Source organism: Paramisgurnus dabryanus, chromosome 20 (genome assembly GCF_030506205.2).
Source record: "Paramisgurnus dabryanus chromosome 20, PD_genome_1.1, whole genome shotgun sequence".
NCBI classification, from domain to species: Eukaryota; Metazoa; Chordata; class Actinopteri; order Cypriniformes; family Cobitidae; genus Paramisgurnus; species Paramisgurnus dabryanus.
Window position 1 is genome coordinate 1983429 of NC_133356.1, and position 24151 is coordinate 2007579.

General features: G+C 36.5%; 1 protein-coding gene and 1 long non-coding RNA gene across 2 annotated transcripts in view; one reads left to right on the forward strand and one right to left on the reverse strand.

Annotated features, from left to right (window-relative positions):
* Nucleotides 1–24151, reverse strand: part of lmbrd1 (LMBR1 domain containing 1) — a 118601-nt gene that overhangs the window by 73850 nt on the left and 20600 nt on the right. The gene's annotated exons all lie outside the window — the stretch shown is intronic.
* On the forward strand, nt 787–3902 carry LOC135786553 (uncharacterized). Its single transcript, XR_010546946.2, has 5 exons — nt 787–1096; nt 2634–2690; nt 2832–2893; nt 3181–3242; nt 3402–3902. It is a non-coding gene; the product is annotated as an uncharacterized lncRNA (long non-coding RNA).

Here is a 24151-nt window from a genome sequence, read left to right on the forward strand (position 1 = left end):
GAGCGCAGGTGTTGTGCACCTTTACTCCTGGGTCATAAAGTTCACCTGATTTCTCATAACATACGAAAACAGACTTGCTGATTTGTCCTGTGCTTATATGAAAATCTGATTAACTCACTTGAGTTTTATCTGAACTAGATTAACATTTATCTCACAACCTCAAATGTGCCATGAGTAATGTTAATGCTATTTATTACATTTTTATGCGATCAAAAGTGCACTTAGATGCAAAAATCAATTTTACATTTGCATCAGTACTTTTATTACATTTCTAGAAACCATGATAACATTGACAACCGTGGCGATTTTGGTCACTATAATTGTAATGTAAAATGTTCGTTCATCTTCAGCGCAAATGTATATAAATGATACATATTAGGACAGATTTAAAGAGAACTGGCCCAGTGGCAGCTTGGGAACATTTTTTTTACCATTTTGTTTTGGAAATGTGGGTACATTCATTGCCATTATATTACCAGACAGAAACACAAAAATACCAAGTAAAAAAATGTCTGTGGAAATGACAGTATTACTGGCAGCTGGTTGCAAGTAACTCACGTCTGTACAGTATCTTCTACAGTAAGTTACTGGCAACCAGCTGCATAATTACAACTTTTTTACAGTGTAAGGCATCATATCTATTTCAATAAATCAAGGGTTAAACAAACATCAATTCTGAGGTTTTGTGTAGTTTTGATGGCAGTTCTGTGAATTTAAATCATCTGCTCATCCTGTTTCAGCCCTTTATCCTGTGACCGTATATGTCGTACCTTGACATCTTCATTTCTAATGTACACTGTTAGATGTCGCTGTAGATTTAGCAGCACTGTACTGTAAAAATCCACAGTACTATACTGTATGTGTACATTACAGTACAGTACTGCAGTTCATAATGCATTCTGGGTAAATTTGTTTGAGCGGGAACATTTTACAGTATATTTTGGTCTTGATGTAACCTTGCTGTAGCCATTGCTGTAATGTGCCAGGTGTACTTGCAATAATCAGAGAAAGTGCGCCAACGTCAAATCACACAGACAGAGGGAGCGCACAACTCTTGGCTGCAGCTGAAGGAGGACGATTGATTTCTGTCAGTTCGGTAAGTTTGAAATATTTCTGTTTCATGAAAACTTAATTTTTAGTTTAAGAATGTTGTCAATAGTTTGTCACAATATTGTTTTAAACGTGCAATGAGAGAGAAAAACGGTCGCCAACAAAGTTTCAATCTCCCTCAGAAAGTAAGCTCACGTTACACACAGATGTCTACCGCTGCTTTAACTCGCTTTACACCTTTTTTTAATGAATATAGGGTTGTTTTAACTAAATTATGACGGTTTGTTGAGTTTATATTGTGTTGAAAGTGTGGTGACAATGAAACTATTTTTAACGAAATGGACAAAGACAACCCGCCAGCGCGGTCTTGCGGTCCCAGCATAACGGTCGTTTATCTCGGCGTTTCATCCGTTCAGTTAACGTTAGCGTCAGAGAAAAGTATTAAGTTCGACTGTTTGGCAAGGCTGACTCGTGGTTGTAAACAGATAGGACTTGACACCCCGTACACAGCATAGTACCGAACTAGTTACTCCACAGAAGTGAAAACAAGAAACCTCATATTTAACTGGATACATGCATCGAACTCATCGCAGCTTTAACTTCGACCAAATATAATTCAGACCTGGGCTCATCTTAATATCAGATGAACGAAAGGGATTGCCGCGCTTATTGTTGTTGTTATTATATTACGTTATATCAGCAAAAGCAGAGAATATCTTCTCTTAAGCGTTTTACACGCCCAGTAAGTTGTCCAATACATTTTTATGGCATATTGTTTCCACCACTTCAGATGCATTACACGCTGTATATAAGTTTCCAAAACGCATCAAATCAATGCACGAAAAGAGAATGGGCTCCGCATTTACGTACCTTTGTCTTCTCGTCTCTGTCATCTGATCCTTCAACTCTGGATGTAAAATAGTCCATTATAACATCGTGTAGGAAACTGGCATCACCAGGATTGCTCAGATTTAGGCGATCATGTTTATCTTTAAAGTGAGCAGCTAGCTACTAACTTGTTAAAAAACTTTGCGTGAAATAGTGTTACACCGCAGCCGTCCGGGTAAAACATTAAAGGGACAGTCCTTTTACCTTGTCACTATAAATCGCTATTTTCTGCAGTAAACGAGACATTTTCAGAGATTTTCTGTAGACAAGATGTTATAGAATAATAATTAAAAAAGACTTATTTAGATATTTATATATAATATAACAACTAATATATATATATATATATATATATATATATATATATATATATATATATATATATATATAATGTTTTACAACTGACTTAACACTTACAGTAATGTTTTATTTGTTAGCATAGCATGATATTAGATTTAAACACTTAATACATTTTTAAATCAATCACTTTGTCTCTGCACAATGAACATTATCAAATATTATTAATGTTGTAAAATATATTGTTCATTGTTAGTTCATATTAGCTAAGGCATTACCAAATGTTAAGGAATAAACTCTTATAGTAAAGTGTTACTAAGTTTTCTTTTACCATTTCCTTCACAATGTCTACTTATTTCTATGGCTAACAGATTTTGTAACATTTGTCTTTTTTACAGTCTTACCATTGCTTGTAAGTCGGATTGGGTAAGATGGATCATCTTTAAAGGCACCAGGCAAGTACATGATGTACAGTTACAAGTCATGTATTTTTTCGACTGCAATATTAAATGCTTTCACGTCACATGTAAAAGTACACAGGAATGTGCTGATCACTTTTTATTTGTAGTTTACATGAGTGTCATTGCACTTTTCAGGAGTTAAGGCAGATGTGGAGGCACAACGGGTGACACCAGACACACCAAGCACATTATGTTCGGTAAGTTTGCACTTTACCACTACAGTTTCTTTAAATACCCATGTATACACTCATTCACAATTCCCACACACAACACTGTAACACGACCATACACAACATGTACACAATTGTCTTAGTTTGCCATGTAGAAATATACAAACAGAAATATTCAGACTTTGGTTATAAGAAATTTAATTTAATAATTGTATTTATTTAGCCGAGGTGTCCCTGGACTTTATTGACAAAAGATTTTGTTTTCAGAATAAAAAGTTGTGTCCAAATCAGTAACAATTGTACTTTCTGTTCAGGACATTCAATCATGACATGATCCATGTGGATGCTGTCCATTGAGGAAAGAGTTTGTTCAGCGGTAAGTGAATCTTCTGTATTTTAATGTAATTAGGTGTGGAACAGTAGAATAAGAGCAAAAGGTTTCAGAATAGGAGTAAATTCAAGGCTGAGTTTAGTTTTTTAAGAATCTTTTTCTATCTTATATTTGTTGACTTAATGTTTATGATATTTCTAACAGGTTTCTGGATATAATTAATTCCAAAGATGGGAAAAAGTGCACATCCAGACAAGGAGCAAGCAAAAAGACAAGGAACTTGGTGCAGAGAAAAGCTGTGGCCATTAACCCCCATGTGAACAGCTTCATGCAGTCCCTGATTGAGTTCGAATGGACGACTTCAAAGTAAAGGCCACTGTGGTCTGTCTGCCACAGTTTAATGCATTTATTTTTAGTGTTAAATGAAATTCAAGTAGAATATTTAAAACTATGGGCCAGTGTTCTTTTTACCACAGTGAAATGTTACCTTTTAGTCGATGATGGACTTTAAACTGAAAACTTCAAACTATGGAACAGTGTTCTATTTGCCAGAGTTAAATATGTTACAGCAGGGGTCTCCAAACTTGTTTATACTTGTTGATTTTATTTTATGTTACTTGATTATATGTTTATTATTGTTTAAAATCTTGTTTTAAATATGTTTTGTTTCGATTAAATGTTTTTTAAATAAAATTTTGATACAAACATTGCTTGGATTGCCTTTTAATTCATTATGTCATGTCAAGGATAGCATTTTTACCATATTAATAACTATAGATTTAAACCTAAATATCTAGCTATTTTATATAATATTATTGTATTAACTGTAATAAGTAATAAATAGTATTTATGGGTCAATATAGACATTACAGTAAATTACTGTAAAAATAGACTACTGTAATAAAATATTGTAAAATTACAGTACAGTACTGCTTTGTAACTATACAGTACTAGTTTGTGTACTGTAAAATGGTATTACAGTACAGTACTGTAAAACCAAAATACAGTAACTTACTGGCAACCGTGCTGCCAGTACCGTACTGTAAAAATACAGGGAAATCGTTAACAGTGTAGGTTACAAGTTGAGAGCAATTAAATACTACAACCCCTTTTTTAGTTAAAAAAAAAACATTTCATTGCACCCCCCCACCCCATATACTTGTCATGTATGAAGTGGAATAAGATTAAGAAAGTAAGGAAATCTAGAGAAAAAAAACACATGCTTCCAACATCTTTTTGAGTTTGTAATCACACAGACCGTCTCATACTGGCATTACATCAAAATGATTCGCAGTGACCTTCCTCGTGCACAATAAAGCACAAATAAATGTGTCCATCATTCTGTATGTGGTCATGAAGGACAAAAAGCTCATTTCCGTAAACATGCGCTGTACACATCAGTCAAAACTGTGCACATGATTGTTTGATAAATGTTTGACTTCCAGATATTTGGAAAGGACGACAGAGTTCGCTTCAGCGAAACAAAAATTACTTTAAACAGCAGGTGAGGAAGAAAACAGAACAGCCACAACCCTTCAAAATTAAGCATAATGGGATGGAAACGGTTATTGTTATTGTTTCACGAGCCCTGTGGCGAATGGGGGATGATTTCGCCAGCTGTTCGTGTGTTTTGTTTTCAAAAGGTTGTTTTTTTGGACTGCTGCACTGGATTATATGGTCATATGGCTCGTACGTGTTCATCTAACGGGCCAAAGCTCCTCATGAAGATAAACTTCATGCTCTCGCAAACTCTGTACAGTTTACCTTGCGGCACCTGGAGAATCAATCATTGCGTTGTTTTTCTTCAGAGTTATTAAAGTGATTCCAGTGGTTATCACCGTAATTTCTGTTAACCTATGAATGTAAATTTCATGACATTAAAATGAACACCAACTGTACCCTGCATCCATTTATTGTAGTTAGTCACTTTAATAACATGTAATGGTTGCAAAAAACAAACATTGATTATATTTTACAGTAATTTTAATCTAGTACATCATATAACAGTCTATGCAATGAATTGAAATCATCTGCTCATCCTGTTTTAGCGCTTCTCCTGTGACTCTATAAACCGTACCCATACGTCTTCATTTCTCATGTAGGTTACAAGTTAAGAGCAATTTAGGGGTGGGGTTGGTTAATGCTATTTCATGCATTCTGACTTATTAACACAGTTTAAGAGTTGTAATCCTCATGGTAAACAAATGCAAAGTGTCAAAAAAGCAGTTGAGCGTGTGACAGAGTATTTCTCTGTGACTCACACCTCCTCTTTCTTACAAATTTTGGAAAAGTTTTTCGAACATGGGTACCCGTTACTTATCAGAAACAATGGATACAGTTTGTTAATCAGGTGTAGCAGCAGGGTTTTGCATGTGTGTTTGTTTAATGCTGGATTTTGTTAAAATGGGGTGGTCCCAAGCCCAGTGATGAGTCACAGGCGGTATGTAAAACTGCATCAAATGTCTTTTTTATTGTAATCGATGTGTAAGTGCATATAATGAAATGACATGAACATGTAGTGAATCATAAGTTATCCAGAGATAGTGGGATAATGTTTTGTGCTTGTTGCTTGCTCGTGACTTACTCCTCCCGCTGGACGCCTCCAGGATTTTGCGTTTTTCTGGAAAGAATCGCTAGAGCTGATCTGTCTTTTATAAATCTGATAAAACTAAAGACTCTTCAGATAGATGAACTGAAGGATGTAATATTACTCTAACAACCCTCAAGATTAACATGAGATGAACAGAAACAGTATGCATTATATGAGCTTTAAATACTACATACTAGGGGTGCACCGAAATTTCGGTCACCGAAAAGATTAAGCATTGTCAGCGGTATAGAAGTATTTTAAAGTTTCAAATGAGGACAACAAACTTGCAATATGTAACGTTTGTTCTGCAAAAGTCTCAAGAGGGGGTACGGTGCCAAAGAACTTTTCGACAACAGGTTTGATATACAACCGTCTTTCTTGTCAAAAAGCTGAGCAACTTTTGTTCTTAAAGAGAAACCTGACACAATTCCCTAAATAAACAGCAGTCAAATTTTCTGTTTATATACCGGTAGTTACATTAAAATGTGCGTAGCACTGCACAACTGGGTTTCCCAAGGCTATATTGGTTGTTTTGCATTGTTTTGCACAGAAATTTAAAACGCAAGTAAATAATTGTTTACATGCAGCAACAGAATAGAGGCCCACTGCCATTCTGTGATTTTTGTGTGCAGTTATTCAGATAATTGTGAATTGTATTTCATCCACAAATCTTAAACTATTTTATTCAATGGAAGAAAACTTGAAGAATAATATTATTTATTTACTGTTAAAAAATATTTTAGGTTTTGTTATGTAACTGTAAATGTTAATTAAAGTTTGATGATTATTCTATTGCTTTGTGGTTTTTCATTTCAGATTCATAAAAAATTAAGCAATACGTTTTTAAAAGAAGCCATTTTCGGCTTCAGTTTCGGTTTTCGGCCAAGTGCATCCTAAATTTTCGGTTTCGGCCAAGAATTTTCATTTCGGTGCATCACTACCACATACATCATATGTCATGTATGAAGTAAGAAATAACTGACGACGGGCCGTTGAATTATAAGAAAATAATGCACACCCAAGGTGGTAATGTGTCACCACGCGAAGCGTGTGTGCACTATTTTCAAATAATTCAAAGGACCGGAGACGATTATACCTCAATTATTACAACAAACATTGCGCTAGTGGTTATTTTAAGGCATTTAAAAGGTTAGGTGTGTGGTTTACAGAAAAATAATCAACACTCATGGAACATTTCTCAGCCGTAAAAGAATAAAGCATTCAACAGACCATGCTACAGTATAAGAGGAAAAAAAAGTACAAAAATCATGACCAATCATCACCACCTCAATTTAACAGATCAGATATTGATTTCAACTGTAGCTTCAAGACTTTTATATGTAAATGACCTCTGTTGCCCCAACCACTTTTTGGGCGGGCCAAGCTGCTGAAAATAAAATGGTTGTGCTCATGGTCGTGATGTCAGACCAATTATCACAACATTTTCTTGCTTTGAAAACTGACCCAAATACAGTACTTATTCTCTTCCTTCCTCAATCTTCCCTCCAGCATCCACGGTAAATGCCTCCATTGTGTTTGTTTGGCAGATCCCGAGCAAGCGGACACCCTTTAACATGCGGTACGATAACACTGGGAAGCATTATGAATTCATGGGAAGGAGGTGAAGGGCAGAGACTTAAAGGGCCTATGAAGCTATTTTAGTCTGGAGGGGGGTACGGCTACAGCTAATGGATGTCTCTAAAGATGAGGCCGGTAATCCAAAATATCTCCCATCGATATCCGTCCGAATGGAGGCGCCACCGTTCTTGGCTTAATGCTACTTTCAGGTGATTTATCAACATGATTCAGAAGGTGAAGCCAAACATACAAAAGAAAACACGATTAGATAATCACAAAAAGGGAGACGCTTCGGTATATAGTCGGCTGTAAGGAATCCCGTGTAATTCACAGCAGAGATCTGTCTTTTAATGCATTAAATCCTACTCATTAATCCCGAGGACTTTTAATAGAGACAAATGAAGCGGGAATGGAAATGAAATCCAATTTGTCCCCCTTACACAAATCAAATTGTGCGTCTTTGTTAATTCTGATCACCTGTAGTGCATTGCAGTACCGCGAGCATATCGGTTAAATACGAGACATGCTGCGGAAACCAGGGCATTTAAATGTAAAACCTAAATGTCAAGGTTTCAATGACAGCAATTACAGCTCCCGGTGAGATGATGGCTGCTTTGGTTCGTTCTATTGTTTCATAAAAACTGCAGGAATCATTCATCTTGAATTAAACTTCATATTTCATGTTAAAGTGTAAATGCTCTCGCCTATCCGTGGGTAACAGGCAGCTTCAAATTTCAGCTTTAAAATTTGACTAAAAATAATAAGGCAATCAAACCATGAGTGAGTTAAATAAAAGATGAATCAAACACAAATGAAGTGACCCGCAGAATTTCTTTCCATTTGATTTCAAGCCAAGTCATTATCGCAATGGATGGATAACATGGACATGAGATACTGTAATGCAGCAATGTGTTCATTTTCCACACACGCCATCTAATGTCAATGGTACACATGTGAGCTCATGGCACCCAACCACTGGGTAATATTAATCATAACAACATGAATATTAACAAGGTGAGGGAATAAGCTGCAGTGCATTACTGCAGATCATCCATTTCAATCTAACCAGATCTAATGGGAAAGCACCTGACTGGGGAGAAAAGTTTAGCATATTAATCCCCCTGACAAAGAGAATAGGGAACTAAATAATTAAACAACCAACCTCAAGCCCTCCGCTAAGTCTGAAGGCTTTTATAACTCTCCGGCAATCCCCCTCGCCCAGGTGTGGGACAAGAATGTCGATGAATCCACAAAAGCACAGTGTGACACCCAGATTAAGCTCATTAAAATACACCTGAGACTTCAGACTTATCTCGTGGGTATCGTTATACGGATGGTTATTAGCTTAAGAGGTTTCCGAAATGTTACCACATTTGCAAATGTTATTTGCAAGCTAAATTTGCAAGTGTACCTTCAGGGGAGATTGGAAATTCTTGTGCTCAGCCTTTTACGGCTCTAAACAACTGTAAACAACTCCAGATATTGTCCATTTGCACAATTTAAGGTGAAGTAAACTAAAAAGTAAAATTGAATAACACAACGCTATTTTAACCAATCATCATTCAGGACTGAAACTGTTTATATAAAAAAATATCAGAAAAATTACTCCAGTTCACTAACATACTCAATAGTATGATTATACTAGTGCATAAAAAATAATAATGATAATGATGTTATAGACTTATCGCACGACAAGTGAACATGACTTTGGTAGCTTTTTTCGAGAGGCGATATATTGCCATAGTGTATCCATGTGCTTTTGTTTCCATTAAAATGAATGTCATTAGCATTTTTTCTGATCGCAACTGCCTTTTCTGTCTACTGTCTGTCTCAGTACGTGCAACTTAGGGTCCACATGTGCACGCATGAAGACAAGGCATTCCTTCAGAGAAAAATGTGTGTTTTTTCTGGTGAATACATACCATTTGAAAGAATAAATCACACTGGAATTGATTTTAAAGCTACAACCTGCATCTCTGACGTGAATGAGACGTAAGAAGTTATTGTTAACGTAAGCAGGCCGGCATCTCTACTTTGGCAATAAAAGAGCTATACAAATAAAAAATTATCTGAATATACATAACTATAACATCTAGGGCCCTATTTTAACGATCTAAGCTCATTGTCTAAAGCGCACAGCGCAACGTCTAAATGGGCGTGTCCGAATCCACTTTTGCTAATTTAACGATGGGAAAAATGTTTTTGCGCCGAGCGCATGGTCGAAAAGGGTAGGTCCTATTGTAATGGGAGTATTTTGGGCGTAACGTGCAATAAACCAATGAGAGTCTTATCTCTCATCCCCTTTAAAAGCAAGTTGCTCTTGCGCTATGTCTAATCCCTATTTAGATGACGGACTTTGTAAACTGAAAAACTAAGCGGAGGAAGAAGATCCCCAGTTTAAGATTAATGTTAAATAATTGTGTTGTTTTTCAGTTGTATTGAAATAGTTATTTTTTTATTAAAACCTTTAAAACCCGTTTTCTTTTAGTCATGGAAGTAAAAAGCAGGCTTGTAATTGCTTTAAATGTATGGCTATCCAATATCATCAAAAAATAATTTACAAGTATGTAAGATAAGGTTTGTACTCTAAAAATATTTTATTTGTAAGAAACAGGAGATAAAGAATTTACAAACGGCTCTCCTCACGTTTCAGCACTTTGGACAGCGTTTTTTAGCAAAGAGTTTTTTTAAGCGTTACTTAAAAATGTTTCTCATCTCACCATATCCACAGGTACAGAGTCATCATATACAATAAATCCGTGAGGTACCATAAAAAACATTTAAAAACAGACGCATTTGTTCAAAGCAAAGCATTTATTTACTTACCAGGCTGCAGGTGAAGCAGCTCTTTGTGCCTTCTAACGTCTCATAATTAGTCCTCATTTATGTCCAAGAGACTCAATAATAATCTTTTATATTCAATCCTTTAATCTTTCATATTTAAAAGCATTTTTGTGCTGCTGCGCATTCATGTACTTTGTGATAAGCAAACCCGCGTTGTCCTCCCGTTTATAGGCGCATACTAATGCGCTCTTTAAATAACATAAAACACATTGCGCCATTGACTTTAGAGCAGGTTTTTGTTGGTCAATGGCGTAGTCTATTTTAGTTGCCTCAAAATAGCAACGCTATTTTGTACTTGCATTATTATGCTATTTTATTTTCATATATAATCAGTGACATAAAATGGCCAAAAAACCCCACAAAAAAACAGTACTATCGACTATTTCCATTATTTCTGGGGCAATTAACCGACCTATGAAAAGTAGCTATCGTGACAGGCCTAGGTAATCTTTTGCGTAATGACTATGCTGGGCAACAAAAAAAAATTTGATTAATCTTTTTTTTACATGGTCGATTCAAAATCGATTCTCAAAGGCCACAAATCGATTTTTTCAAATGAAATAACCTGATCCTGTTTGATCAAGGAATGCGACTGTTCTGACTTTTTTCAGCATACATTTTTCATCTGGTATCAAAATGATATTATATTTAACATAACTGTTTGCATTTGAACATTAGAGATGGGTTCTGTTTTAATGTACCCAAGTGTACCTAAAATAAAAGAGTTTAATATACAGGTTTGTGGCTCTTAATTTCTTTTTATTAATTACCCTTGTAAACTTATGTTCACTGTTCTTTTTTATAAATATAGTATTTGTATTGAATCTAAATTCATCCAATTGAGAATCGAGCATAAAAATTGATCCAAGAATGGGAATCGAAAAGAGAATCGATTTGATAGCTTGTGAATTGATCTGGAACATTTGAATCGATACCCAGCCCTAGTAATGATGTAGATTTATGCATGTGGCAGGCTGTTTTTTTCAAAGCAGCCAACAAAAACGCATTTTTGTCAAATCAACGATGCTGCATTTTTTAAGGGTGGTATAAATTTATCCCTGGGAATTGAACCCACAACCTTTGCATTAAACAATGTTCCACAACTGAACAACAGAAACATATTGTATACATTTAAATCTTTCCTGATTTATAGGCAATAATTATTTTAACTAGAAATACACATCACTATAAAGATATATTTGCTGCCTAAATGTTTTTGTTTAATCAAGTTATTTTAACTTACTATTATTTATGGTATCTAGACAAGAGATGAGTTGTTATAACTTATAAAATGAAGTTGACTTATTTCAACTATAATTTATAAGTTGTAGCTACTTATCTTGGGAAGATAAAAAAGAGTACTTTGAAATGTAAATCTGAGGTGATTAAACTAAAAAAAAAAAATTACAGTATACCTTGTAATGCAAGTCACTATGAATAAAAACATCTGCCAAATGCATTAATGCAAATGTAGATTTTACATTTTTAACTAGAACTAAACATCTTCAAATGTACATGGCAACAAGTTCCAAAAATATATTTCATCAAATATTTCATACATTTTTTTTAAACTGTACCAGTGAGCCCAAGCAGCTCTGTCCATACATTTCAACACACCGAAGACAACAGCTGACCGCTCCGACACTGCCATTAAAAACACTTTGATGTTTACTGTGAAAGGGAGGTCAAGTATGAGAGAATCAAAGGTTTACAGGCCCAACAGACATCAGGGTCACAAGCTCTGCAGAGGAATCACAGCCTAAAATGGCAAGCAAACCACAAAGAGCCACGTCAACCCAGAAAGATCATTCAAGGTCAGGACTGACGATCACTCATCCAGTGCTGTCCTACTATTGGAAACATTCTCGCACAAGGGTTTCATCCAATCTTCCCAGAACAAATTACGCTGACATTATAAGATCCATGGAATGTCGCTGTAGAGTCATGCAATTTGTTCTACATTTATGTTTCTTGTAAAAACAAGGCATTGTGTTCACCCATCCACCACTGGACCAGACTGCAATGGCACATTTAAGAAACACACTGACGGTGTATGTAAGGGTTAATCTCACCTCTCTATTTATTCTACATTAAGACAAAATTAATTATAATTGTGAAGCCTGATCAGATTCATATTAGCCTATAGGAACATTTTAATATGTAAAATTTCATTTCAGACCTAGTATACAATACGCAACTAAACGCTCCATCACAAAAGACAATCATGTCCATCAGTTTATAAAAAAAAAGTAAAATGTATGCACAGTAATTCACTTACAATGGAACAAATAATGTGTGCAATTCACATTTTAAAATAAAGGTGTTCATGAGACTGGTCTGAAAAGCCAAGCAAGCCTGCTTGTTACAAGTTAACTCAAGTCTTGCAGTTTACAAGGTTACAAGAAAGAGATCAAAAATCACCTACAGGAATTATTCAGATAACACAAAACCAATTATAAAATGTAAACATCGGAAGGACTACTTAAACAACTTTACACATCCTGCAAATATTTTATGAAATAATTCATTAAACTACTTTAAAGGTGCATTGTGTAATTTTTAGAAGGATTCTTTTGACAGAAAAGCAAAATAATATCCAAAACTATAGTGGTGTATAAACACCTTTCATAATGAACCCTTATGTTTTTATTACCTTAGAATGAGACGTTTTTGTCTACATACCAAGGGTCCCCTAACATGGAAGTCGCCATTTTGTGCCGCCATGTTTCTACAAAAGCCCTTAACGGACAAACTTTTTTACTAAGTTGTCTCCAAAGTTGACATGTTTGTCCGTTGGCGGCTACCGTAGCTTCTCTTTGCGTTTCAATTTGTTGCAATTTGCAACCACTAGATGCCACAAAAATGTACACACTGTACCTTTAAATGGTTAGTTCAGCCCAAAAGTTCACTTTTATCATAAACCACGTACGACAGACACAAGCCTCACGGTTTTCATCAAAAAAGAAGACAATCAAAGGACTTGGTGGTTTAGAATGACACATGGGTTAGTGATTTATAATTAAAATATTATTTTGGGGTGAACTAATGACTTATTTATTGCTTGTAGAGAGTACAGCATCCATAGAAGTCCCTAGATAGACTTTCCTAAAAATAATAAAAATTGTCATCATAGAATAAAACTTTTTGACTAATATTAATTATACATACATACATACAAACACAAAACCTAAATGATCTGTACCTTTATTAACTCTTTCCCTGCCTGCGTTTTTTTCTTTTTCTTTTTTTAAGCATTTTTATGTGATTTTCACAAAAGTTTCACCAATATGCCTTTCAGAAAATTGTGACCCGTCATGGAAACCAGGGACTCAAGTCGGCAGCACAAGTTTCGAGAAAATGAGAAACAAAGTTTTTTTTTCGAAATTTGTGATTTTCGTTTTATTGCAGAATCTGTTAGTTGAGATCACGAAGAAGCCTCTCCATGTTTGAGATAGCAGTTTTTGTATATTTAAAAGCGTACATTTTGTGGTTAAAATAGGCTTGTTTTTCCGGAGATTCTAGCGTGCAGCGGGGGGCGTCATTGTCTGTGTGTATATTTACATACTATATAAGCTTGTGTTTTCGCCTCCGCCCCCAAAGGGAACAGCGTGACTACTAAATAAGGATAGTTCGCCCAAAAATGAAAATAATGTAAGTAATGACTCACCCTTATGTCGTTCTAAACTCGGAAGACCTCCGTTCATCTTCGGAACACAGTTTAAGATGTTTTATCGTTAGATTTAGTCCGAGAGCTTTCTATCCCCTTCATTGAAAATCTATGTATGGTTTCCATGTCCAGAAAGTTAATAAAAACATCATCAAAGTAGTCCATGTGACATCAGTGGGTCAGTAAGATTGTGTTGATGCATCGAAAATACAGTTTGGTCCAAAAATAGCAGAATTACGACTTTATTCAGCATTGTCTTCTCTTCCGGCTCGAGCGTGAAGTCACGTGACTGTAGTGACGCGCTGCCCTGTTCCTCAGACATGTTTGCTAAGTTTTTTTTTTTTTCAAACTTATAGCCTGTCTCCCCAGACTGTAAAGCTCGGGCGCACAAAACAAAAGAAAAATAAAAGAAGCTGGGGCGGAACAAATAACAGTCAGCCGCATCGTACGTCAGCCGCGTCACTCACTTTATGCGGCGCCGCAGTCGGATGACTTCAAAGTACCGTGAGAGCTCTTCAAGAAATCTTACGGAGTAGTTTAATTTCGACTCGCTCTCGCGGTACTTTGACGTCATCTCTATGTCAGTTCTTGCAGCGCAGCATGAGTCCAAACACACAGAAGTTACACAGATATCGTTGTATTCTTCATATAATTGGCTACATGTTTTGTCTATCAATATTTTCCATGAAGTCATTGGCTGATGGAGGAACGAGCGAGCCATTGGTAACCTCTCTAAAGGATGTCACGTTTTCGACGGCGCTGTTTGGATGATCTATTATACTACTTCCCTATTTTAAATACAAACTTTGAAGGCGGGTTCATGTGTTTAACGGAGTGTAAGCTCATATACCCTTACATTTTACGATTTAAATAGTCTTCAGATTATATATTATATTGTATTACCAGACATTCATGCGAAATCTGATGTAAACAATCTATATTTCACGGATTATACGCATTTGTGGACAAATATGGTCATTGGATAATCTGAAACAGACTGGATTCGACTTGTGATCCCCACAAAGGTAAAAGAGTCATGTTTATTTTTGCGGGTTGTCATTTGGTCATAAAATACTACATATGATGCTAGAACATCTCAAAAAGGGTTTTACAGGGGGCATGGCTTAGCTAAATGAGATGTAAATGAGCCCTATTGTCTCCCCCAGCTGAAAAGAAGAGTCCCTTTCGTCTCGATTTTCTCGGTTTGAGTATTTCTGAGTTCCTATATTCAAATGGCCACAACTTCTCCAAATCTTATCAGATTTCCATGTGTTACACATCGTTGGAAAGCTTAGAAACTGCACTTTCAGAATCTGTGAATAACTCAAAATGCCCAGATCCGACTTGTGTCCCTACTTTCCGTGACTGGTCACAATTTTCTTTTATAAATATATAAACATAAAAATATCAAATGAAAGATCAGACCCTCAGCTTTTAAACAAACAAACAAACAAACATAATAAACAGAAAAAGGTTTTATCCTATCCTAATTTGTTCTCTTTTGATAACCTCTCAAATATTGGTAGGTTTCTTCAAAAATACACATTTTTGAACAAAAAGCAAAATTTTATAATAAAATTTTTGTAAATAACGTTTGTTTGAGATCAGATTCAGAGGGATGATCAAAACACAAACGAAGTTTAAACTGTTTTTGAATTAGTTGATGCTTAAAGGAGGGGTACATGATTTCTGAAAAACACTTTGGAAAAGGGAGTCGGGCCGACTACCAAAACACACTTGTAGCCAATCAGCAGTAAGGGGCGTGTCTACTAACCAACATTATTGCCTGGGTTGTGTATGTGTGGGGTGGGCCTATGAAAAGTTTGGGGTAGGGGCGTGTTTGTTTAGGTGATTTTAAATGTCAACATTGGCTTTCAGAGATCATGCAACCCGCCTTTAAGTTGAATAGGAGCGCCACCTAGTAAATAATAGCGGAAGTATAGAGTAATGTAAAAACTCGTCATTAGCAGGGAAACGTTTTCTCTTAATTGATGAGATAGCTCAACAATGGCGGGGAATGAGTACAGGGTATTTCCAAACCTGGCAGCATGAGTAACTATAAAATGGCATTTTATAAATATAAATATAGCCTTGGTTTATTTATTCTGTTTTTTCAATACAGTTATTTGTATTTAAAAAATAATAATCATTAACACTTACACCCTTAAGAAAATTAAGCATGGTTTTACTATACAACCCCCGTAAAAAAAATGCATTAGTATAATTAAACTTACTGGTGGTACTTACTTTTTCTGAATAAAACTATGAATAGTTGTCATAATGGCACTCAAAAGACACTCATTTTACCAAGTATTTTACCTGTTCAGATCTCTTAGCCCTGGCTGGTGGAAATGGACTGAGCACAAACCAAGGTCAAGCATGTTTGATCAAATATTTCCTTTAGTCATTTGGAGACATACACATCTTAGACTCTGAATGTCACAGCTGGTTTGCGTGAATGAGACATGTATTCGTTTAGCGAGAGCGACGCTGGAATTGATTGTCACTAGATTGAAAATTAGCAGTCCGCTAAGACTCTTGGCTTGTGTGAGGCCTGTTGGATTACAAATCAGCACAGGTAATAATTTTCTATTGTATTGGACTCTTAGAAGCACTGACCCCTGGAGGCCAAACATCATCTAAAAGAAGCACCACAAGAATAATGATAACAATACAGAGACATCACAGAAAGACACTGTGTATTACTATCAAACTAAAGCAAACTCATCTAAATCTATTCTGTAATTGAGACGTGACCTTTAGTGAACAGGATTATAATTGCTTCATGAAAGACGTAGACGGAAAGACATGATGGTAGATATTGAAAAGAGGGGTATTAAAGCTCACATAACACACGCTGTTTCTGCATTTCTGATGTTAATCTGGAGTACCTATAGAGTAGTATTACATCCTTTATATTTCCGAAGAGTCTTTAGTTTAATCAGATTTATAAAAGAAAGATTACCTTTACTGAATCTTTCCGATACCGTAAGAAAAAATGAAGAAGGAGGAGTTATTCCGCAGGAGGAGCGAGTACGAGTCATGCAACACTATACAACACTGTTTAACTTATGATTCACTACATGTTCGTATCATTTATATAATCTGCACGCGCCTAATTTGCAACATAAGACAGAAGTCTTACTTACCGCATGAAACTCATGACCCGGTTGGGACTTTTCAATGAAATCCAGCGCATCAAACACACACGCAAAACTGACTTTCTTCACCACCTTACATCCAAAAACACACTTCTTCTTTCGTGCCATTGTTGAGTTTTGAAATTAAACAAAGCTGTCGCGTGATGTGATGTTTGAAAAGTTCTAGCGTCTCCCGCTGATTGACGGGTGGGCGGGGTTTTCAGGAGGAAATGCCCATAAAAAGAAGTGATAGAAACCCCTGAAATGTCAGCTGAACCTGTAATCGAAAAAAACTTTCCGAAACACGAACTAGTTTAGCATGAGGAAACAACTCTGTAACTGTGTTAATAAGTCAGAATGCATTACCATTGAACCACCCCTTTAAAGTGCATTGATGGATCATGATGTAGGGCCCTATAATTTCCGCGATCACGGAATCGCGGACGGAATCGCGGAATTGGCTAATTAACACGGAATCTAGTATTAACGCGGAATTTCGCGGAAATTTTACATATTTTGAATAAAATTATGTTTTTGTGTTGGAGACGAACGTATGTCTGGGGAAATGCAGACCGGGGGAAGTAAATCTGGGCGACACACCCCCTCCCGTCGTTTCAGACCTCCTCCAAAACACTGAAACCATGATGAAGCGGCTCTCCACGACTCTGCTTTCGTCAGCGAAAAAATTAAGAAATTCGACGCTAAGCACTTAGTTCCGAGCAGGTCTCACATGACTTTTATGTGACCGGAGAACTGTTATTTTGTAAGTTTTGTCAACACTCTGTTCACGGTGAGCACAAAGATACATGCACTCTCTCATCCACGTCTGTCTCACTGCACCTCTCACACGTGCACGCGCTCACGCATCTGTCCGAAGTGCGAACACAAATCCTCATGTATTTGTTCAGTTTTATGCATTTCAAGCGAGCTGAGGCAAACTAACTATCCCTCGCATTTAAAATATAATCATCTGCATCATGGCGCCGCTCTCTCACGTGCAAAGAGCTGCGCGCTCATGCTGTCCTAAGTCAGATCACTATCCTCCTGTGTATGTTTGCAAAGTTATATGCATTTCAAGTGATTGTGTATAAAATAATGGATCGCGTTCCGCTGGATTGATGTGTTTAAGGCACTTCTGAAGGCACCACTGCTTTGACACCTTGCTGTAGCCTCCTGCAACACACTAAGCAACGCATTGAATTGAGTTGTATGTGTGCGCGCACGCGCGCGTGTGTGTGTGTGTATGTGCGTGTCTAAATGCATCTTTTATAGTTATTAAGTAATCCTGTTATCCAGTTTTTCCCAAAATCATTTACATTTTAATCATTAACAATAAAGGCACACTCTTTTCATGACTAAAATAACAGTAAAGGGCAAAAAATATAATTGCCAAAAATTAAAACGGATAAAACGGAATTTGCAAAAATTAAAACGGAGAAAACGGAATTTGGGAAAAAATTAAAACGGAATTTCGGAAAAAATAAAACGGATTTTATAGGGCCCTAATGATGCAATGAAATTTCAATACATCACTTACCGAATAAAAAAGAACTCCATCAGGATGATACAACACATCTCTGCCTCACACCGGGGTCTTGATCTCTTGTCAGAGTTTTATTTTGTGATATAATATATGATTTGAAGCTGAAGTGCCGAATGATGTCATAGTAATAATTGATCTGTCTTAGTAAAAGTGAGACTTGGCCAAAGTGAGATATATCATCTCAATCGCACAATTTGTATGCATTTGTATTTTACAAGGTGGCTAATTTGTATTAATTCATACAACCACACTGATACATTTTTGTATGATTAGCTTTCACCCCGTGATGTTTTCATACGAATTGACCAAATCAATTACGATTTGGTCAATAAGATCAAGCTGGATATACAAATATGGTTGGAGGTCATACTAGGGATGCTCATATCAGTTAATTTTCCCGACCGACAACCGTAGCTTCTAAACCGAACATTAACCGTTAACTTATAAAATTTTAATATGAAATTGTCATTGAGTAAAAATACAGTTGACGGTTGTCTGTGAACTAGTAAAAACAAAACATTTAATTTGAACGTGCAAACAGCAGCCACAGATCAACAACAGAACCAGGATTCATACATTATCAGATATTCACGCAACATTACCTTATTAAAAAGCACGCGATCGGTCCAGTAGATTAATATCCAAAGGACAGATTGTCTCCGTTTCATCTACCACAGTGGTAATTTCTAAAGCAGGACGCTTTTCAGAAAGTTTTGCTTTTGCGTCGTCTTTGGTTTTACGTCGTGCAAACAGCAGCCACAGATCAAAAACAGAACCAGGATTCATACATTATCAGATATTCACGCAACATATCTTGTTAAAAAGCACGCGATCGGTCCAGTGGATTAATATCCAAATGGCAGATTGTCTCCGTTTCATCTACCACAGTGGTCATTTCTAAAGCAGGACGCTTTTCAGAAAGTTTTGGTTTTGCGTCGTCTTTCTCCGTTTGTCCAAAAAGAGCTAGATGTTTATGGTTAGGGTCAGAGGCCATCAGCGAACGTCTGTCCGGATGTGCGCAGACGGACCGCGTCATCTTGCGCGGACACGCGCGCGTCTCCGTTCAGCTTCCAAACGGGCATACAAATGATTTCTCATACAAATGATTACTTTATCAGACCGTCAGGGCAGCAATCATTTGTGTCATTTACAGGACATTCACAAATTAAAGATAGAAAAGTGGCGAAATGTCTGTCGGCTCATGAAAACACGCACCATGTATTAACAAATATTTTTTTATTTTAACTGATAATGTTAATCGGTCATAATTTCTTACCTTCGGTTAACGGTTAAACGGTCAATGTGAACATCCCTAGGTCATACTGTAACAATATTTAACTATTTAAGCATTTCACTGCATCGTATGATCTATTGAAGACAGGCAATTTAACCAAATTACTGTCACAGTAAATATGTTCGTATATACCCTTATTAAGAAGTGTTCCCCTTATCATTACACCCTATTTGACACAGTATAGTGGTTTTGTGGTAACCTAATAGCTAAAAAGCCAGCTGCTAACGCAAATGAAGCATTAATGAAGCCACTGAGATCTTCCTCTCAACTCCATTACTGTAGTGCCCTTGAGCAGAACACTTTAGCCCAGAATAAATGTCTGGACCGTCTCAGATATAGGCCTAATCAAGGATGTGACCCAAAAGGGTCAAGGTTTGGTTCATCTAAGCCTCGGACGGCTCGCCCTCAAACCGCCCACAGTCTGGTCTCGGATATCTGATGCGTGCAAAGCTGGAAAAGACTTACAGACATTTTGATGCAACCACAAGACTACGGATCAACCACTGATTTAAATCATCAACAAATGTCTACAGCCCTGCACGGGTCTAATTCATCAATGCCTTTAAAGTGAACATTATGCAAAACCTACATTGATACATAACACTAGACAATCTGTAATAGTTTTCCTATTTGCAACTTAAGTGCTTGAAAGGAGAAATAAATAAATAAATGAATGGCTACATTTAAACAGTATCTCTGATCCACTTTGTAGCTGAGCGTGGCTGATATACAACTAAAAATATTGGCAAATGAGACTGCATGTCTATCTTTACAGGAAAAAAACAGCATCGATTTAATGAAGTGGTGGCGTAATACAAAGCATTAATGGTGAAAGGTAAGGTAAGATCTTAATGCAACAAACTGTAAAATAATGCAGGAATGCTCCAAATAATTCCCTCAATGGATTTCACAGTGAAGACCAAGCCTTAAATATGCATTCAACTACCAGAGCATTTGCTGAATATTGCCTTTAAATGCCAAATACAGACTCACTTGTGTTGCAATCCAAGAGGATTTATGAATCATTATTGCATGAACATTGCAAAGACTCTATGCCGAATCATCCAGCCACTAAATGTAGTAAATGTGAAGCAAGATGTTCATGGACTTCTTGAAAACTTTTCCATTAAAGTCCCTGTAAAGTCAGATATTAAATGTGTTTTTAGTTTGTCACAATACAGAAAAATGTGTTATTAACCACCCAACGGCAAGTAAATAAAAAAAGTTATCCAACTCTTGGTGAAACAGGCAGGATTCTCTGCTCCCAAGCGATGGGGGCGTGTCCACTGTCGGCGCTGAAACCACACCCACTTATGGGCCTGCCTCAAATACCACTACAACTGGAATCAGAATGTTTTAGGGGCGGAGCCATGATCGGTGGCTCCAATGCATCATCGAGCCACTGTATTAGGCCCACCTAAAATATCCTGAAATTGTGAAAAACTGCAATTCAGTACTACATAGTTTACATTCTTTTTGACGTGTTTCAGCAATATATTTCTAATATTTATAATGTGTTTAGAATCAATTTACAGGATTGACTTTAAACAAACAGTTCAATGGATAATGAAAACTTGTAAACCCATATGGCTGTATGTTTTGCAAAGTGTCTCGGGATGCTTTTCTCACTACGACAGAAAGTGGGTTAGTCAAGTTCCAAAAATTACTTAAAGGTCACGTTCTTCCTGATACCATTTTTTAAACCCTAGTTAGTGTGTAATGTTGCTATAATAGCATAAATAATACCTGTAAAATGATAAAGCTCAAAGTTCACTGCGAGGCGATATATTTTCTTCAATAGAATTCCTCTTAACGAACAGACGGTTTGGACTACAGCCCTCTATTTCCTGCTTTAATGACGTCAGTAAAACAGTTCGTTGACTAAACTCCACCCACATGAATACGTCAGTCACCAGATTTGGCTCAAACGGCTCTGCTAAGCTAAGCTGCTGAATCACAGCACACTAAACAAACTACACAATCAGAACTTGTTACGTATTTCTGAAAACAGCACTGTACAGATAAGTCAATTTTGTGAAAAAAAACTCGTTTTTTTACACGTGAAACATGAACACATGTTATATTGCGCGCTATAAACACAATCAAAGCTTCCAAAATCACAGACAGAACGGGAGCTTTAAATGAAGTCTCTATCCTTTTTCAATATTAAACTATGTTATTACCTTAACTAAGAAGAGTTGATACATCCCTCTATCATCTTAGTGCGTGTAAACATTTTTTCTTTTGGCTTAATTGTCATACACGTTTGACTAGCATAAGCATGAGTAAATGATGCCTCCTTTTTCTCGCATCTTATCAAATCTTCCCTGCCATTGATGAGTTATCTCCTCAATTAAGAAAAAACATTTCCCTGCCTATTGGACACTTTCTTGTGGAGTTTTTATGGTAATCTGTAATTCCACTATTATCCACTAGATGGCTCTTACCAAAACTAATTTAACAACATTTTAAACTCTGTGCATGTTTTGATAATCAAAAAACAAAAATTTCACAATTATTTCAGCTTTTTGCTCAAAATTTTGTATTTTTAAAGAAACCTACCCATATTTAAGAGACTATAAAAAGAGAACAAATGTAGATAGGATGAAGTGTGTTTTTCCCCGATTTGTTTGTTTATTGTTTGTTTGAAAGCAGATGGTCTGTTCTTTAATTTGACATACTTGCATGTTTATATATTTATAGAAGAACATTTTCCAAAAAGGCATTTTGTGAAACTTTTGTAAAAAATGCTGGCGGGCAACTTTTAAAAAAAGGCTGGCAGGGAATGAGTTAATATGCAATTCACAAATGCTTCAACTATCTTCACTGCAATTAATTTAATTTCTTTTAACAGCAGATCTTTATCTTAATTCTGTCATGGCGTATGAATTTTTTGCTCCTGATACAAGCCTTACAGTTTCCACAATTTAGGAAAGTTGCACATGTTATCTTTTATCCTCATTTTGGGTTAAAGCTTTGCAGAAAGACACACCTGACTGAATTTGCCTTTTACTTGTGAATAAAGCCAATGGAGAAGGAGTGAAGCTAGTCTGATATTTCTGATGTGGATTTAAACCTGCGCAGAGGTGTACACCTCCTCGACAGCTGGATCTGATTACCTTTCCGACAGGTTTCAAAAGCATATCTGGCACCTTTGTATAAAAGAGCAAAACTTGAGTTAAAATTCAGGAAAAGCTTTCGGCTTTTAAACATCCTTGACATTTTAAACAAAAGAGTGGATCGGTAACAGACTCCGGACTGTTGAAAGGAAGCATTTAAGCTCAGGCCAGCGGATGTATTCTGGGATTTTTAGGGATGTTTTTGCATTTAACCTTGTACGTAGCAGCCAAACCTCAAAGTAAGGGCTGTCCACTCGTAAGAACTTGTACATTAAGTAGAAGTGCATGGCCCAAGGCCAGCTGTACAAATATTTTCCCTTTAATTACTTAACCTAAAAGGTTAATCTCCAGGGATGTCTTGGATAGGGGATTCATCCGCAATTCTCTGGGTTTACCGTCCAACTACCGATCAACAAAATCCCCAGCACGAGGCACAGGAACCATAATGCAGCTCTCGGAAATTGTGACGAGCAGTAATGACAGGCAAAGCTGGGCGACATTGGAATCCTTCAGAGTACTCTTTGGCCTGAGCTCTCATCTCAGGCGGCTCAAGGACCTTGCACCATGCACAGCTGCCCACTTCAATAAATGCACAATCTGTCAGTGCTTGCTGCTGTTGGGCGCCACCAGCGATTTGTACTTTCCATCATGTTAAAACATGCGAGAAAAACAGCAAGCATGACAAAAAAACAACAACATTTATGCTCACTTTAGATCTCGTACACAAATAATTGTGAAGATAAGCATACAAGGGAAAGAGATTTTAAACATCTTTTGGGGCCCTCAAACAGTTTACATCCTCTGACCCACACTGTAAACCTGAACAGTACAATGTACTCAAATAAGTGAACCGTCATCAAAAAGTTGATTTAACTTAAACAGTTTATAAGTGTTCAACAAGTTCACCCTTTTGAGTTACACAAACTCAAACAAAATTGTATTTATTCCTTACAAACATCATTTCAATACCACAGCCTCATTTAAACAAACTTTTGGTGTTTGCGATGAGGTTTATGGCATTTAATTTTCCCAGTTAAAATAAGAAAGAGTCTGGCAATACAACTGTACTTCAGTTTAAAATTAAATCAACCCAATTAGTTGAGGAGGATTTCTGGTTCCCAGCATGCTTTGCATGAGCCTGCATTATGAAAGCATTTCTTTAAATGAAGTGATATTTTA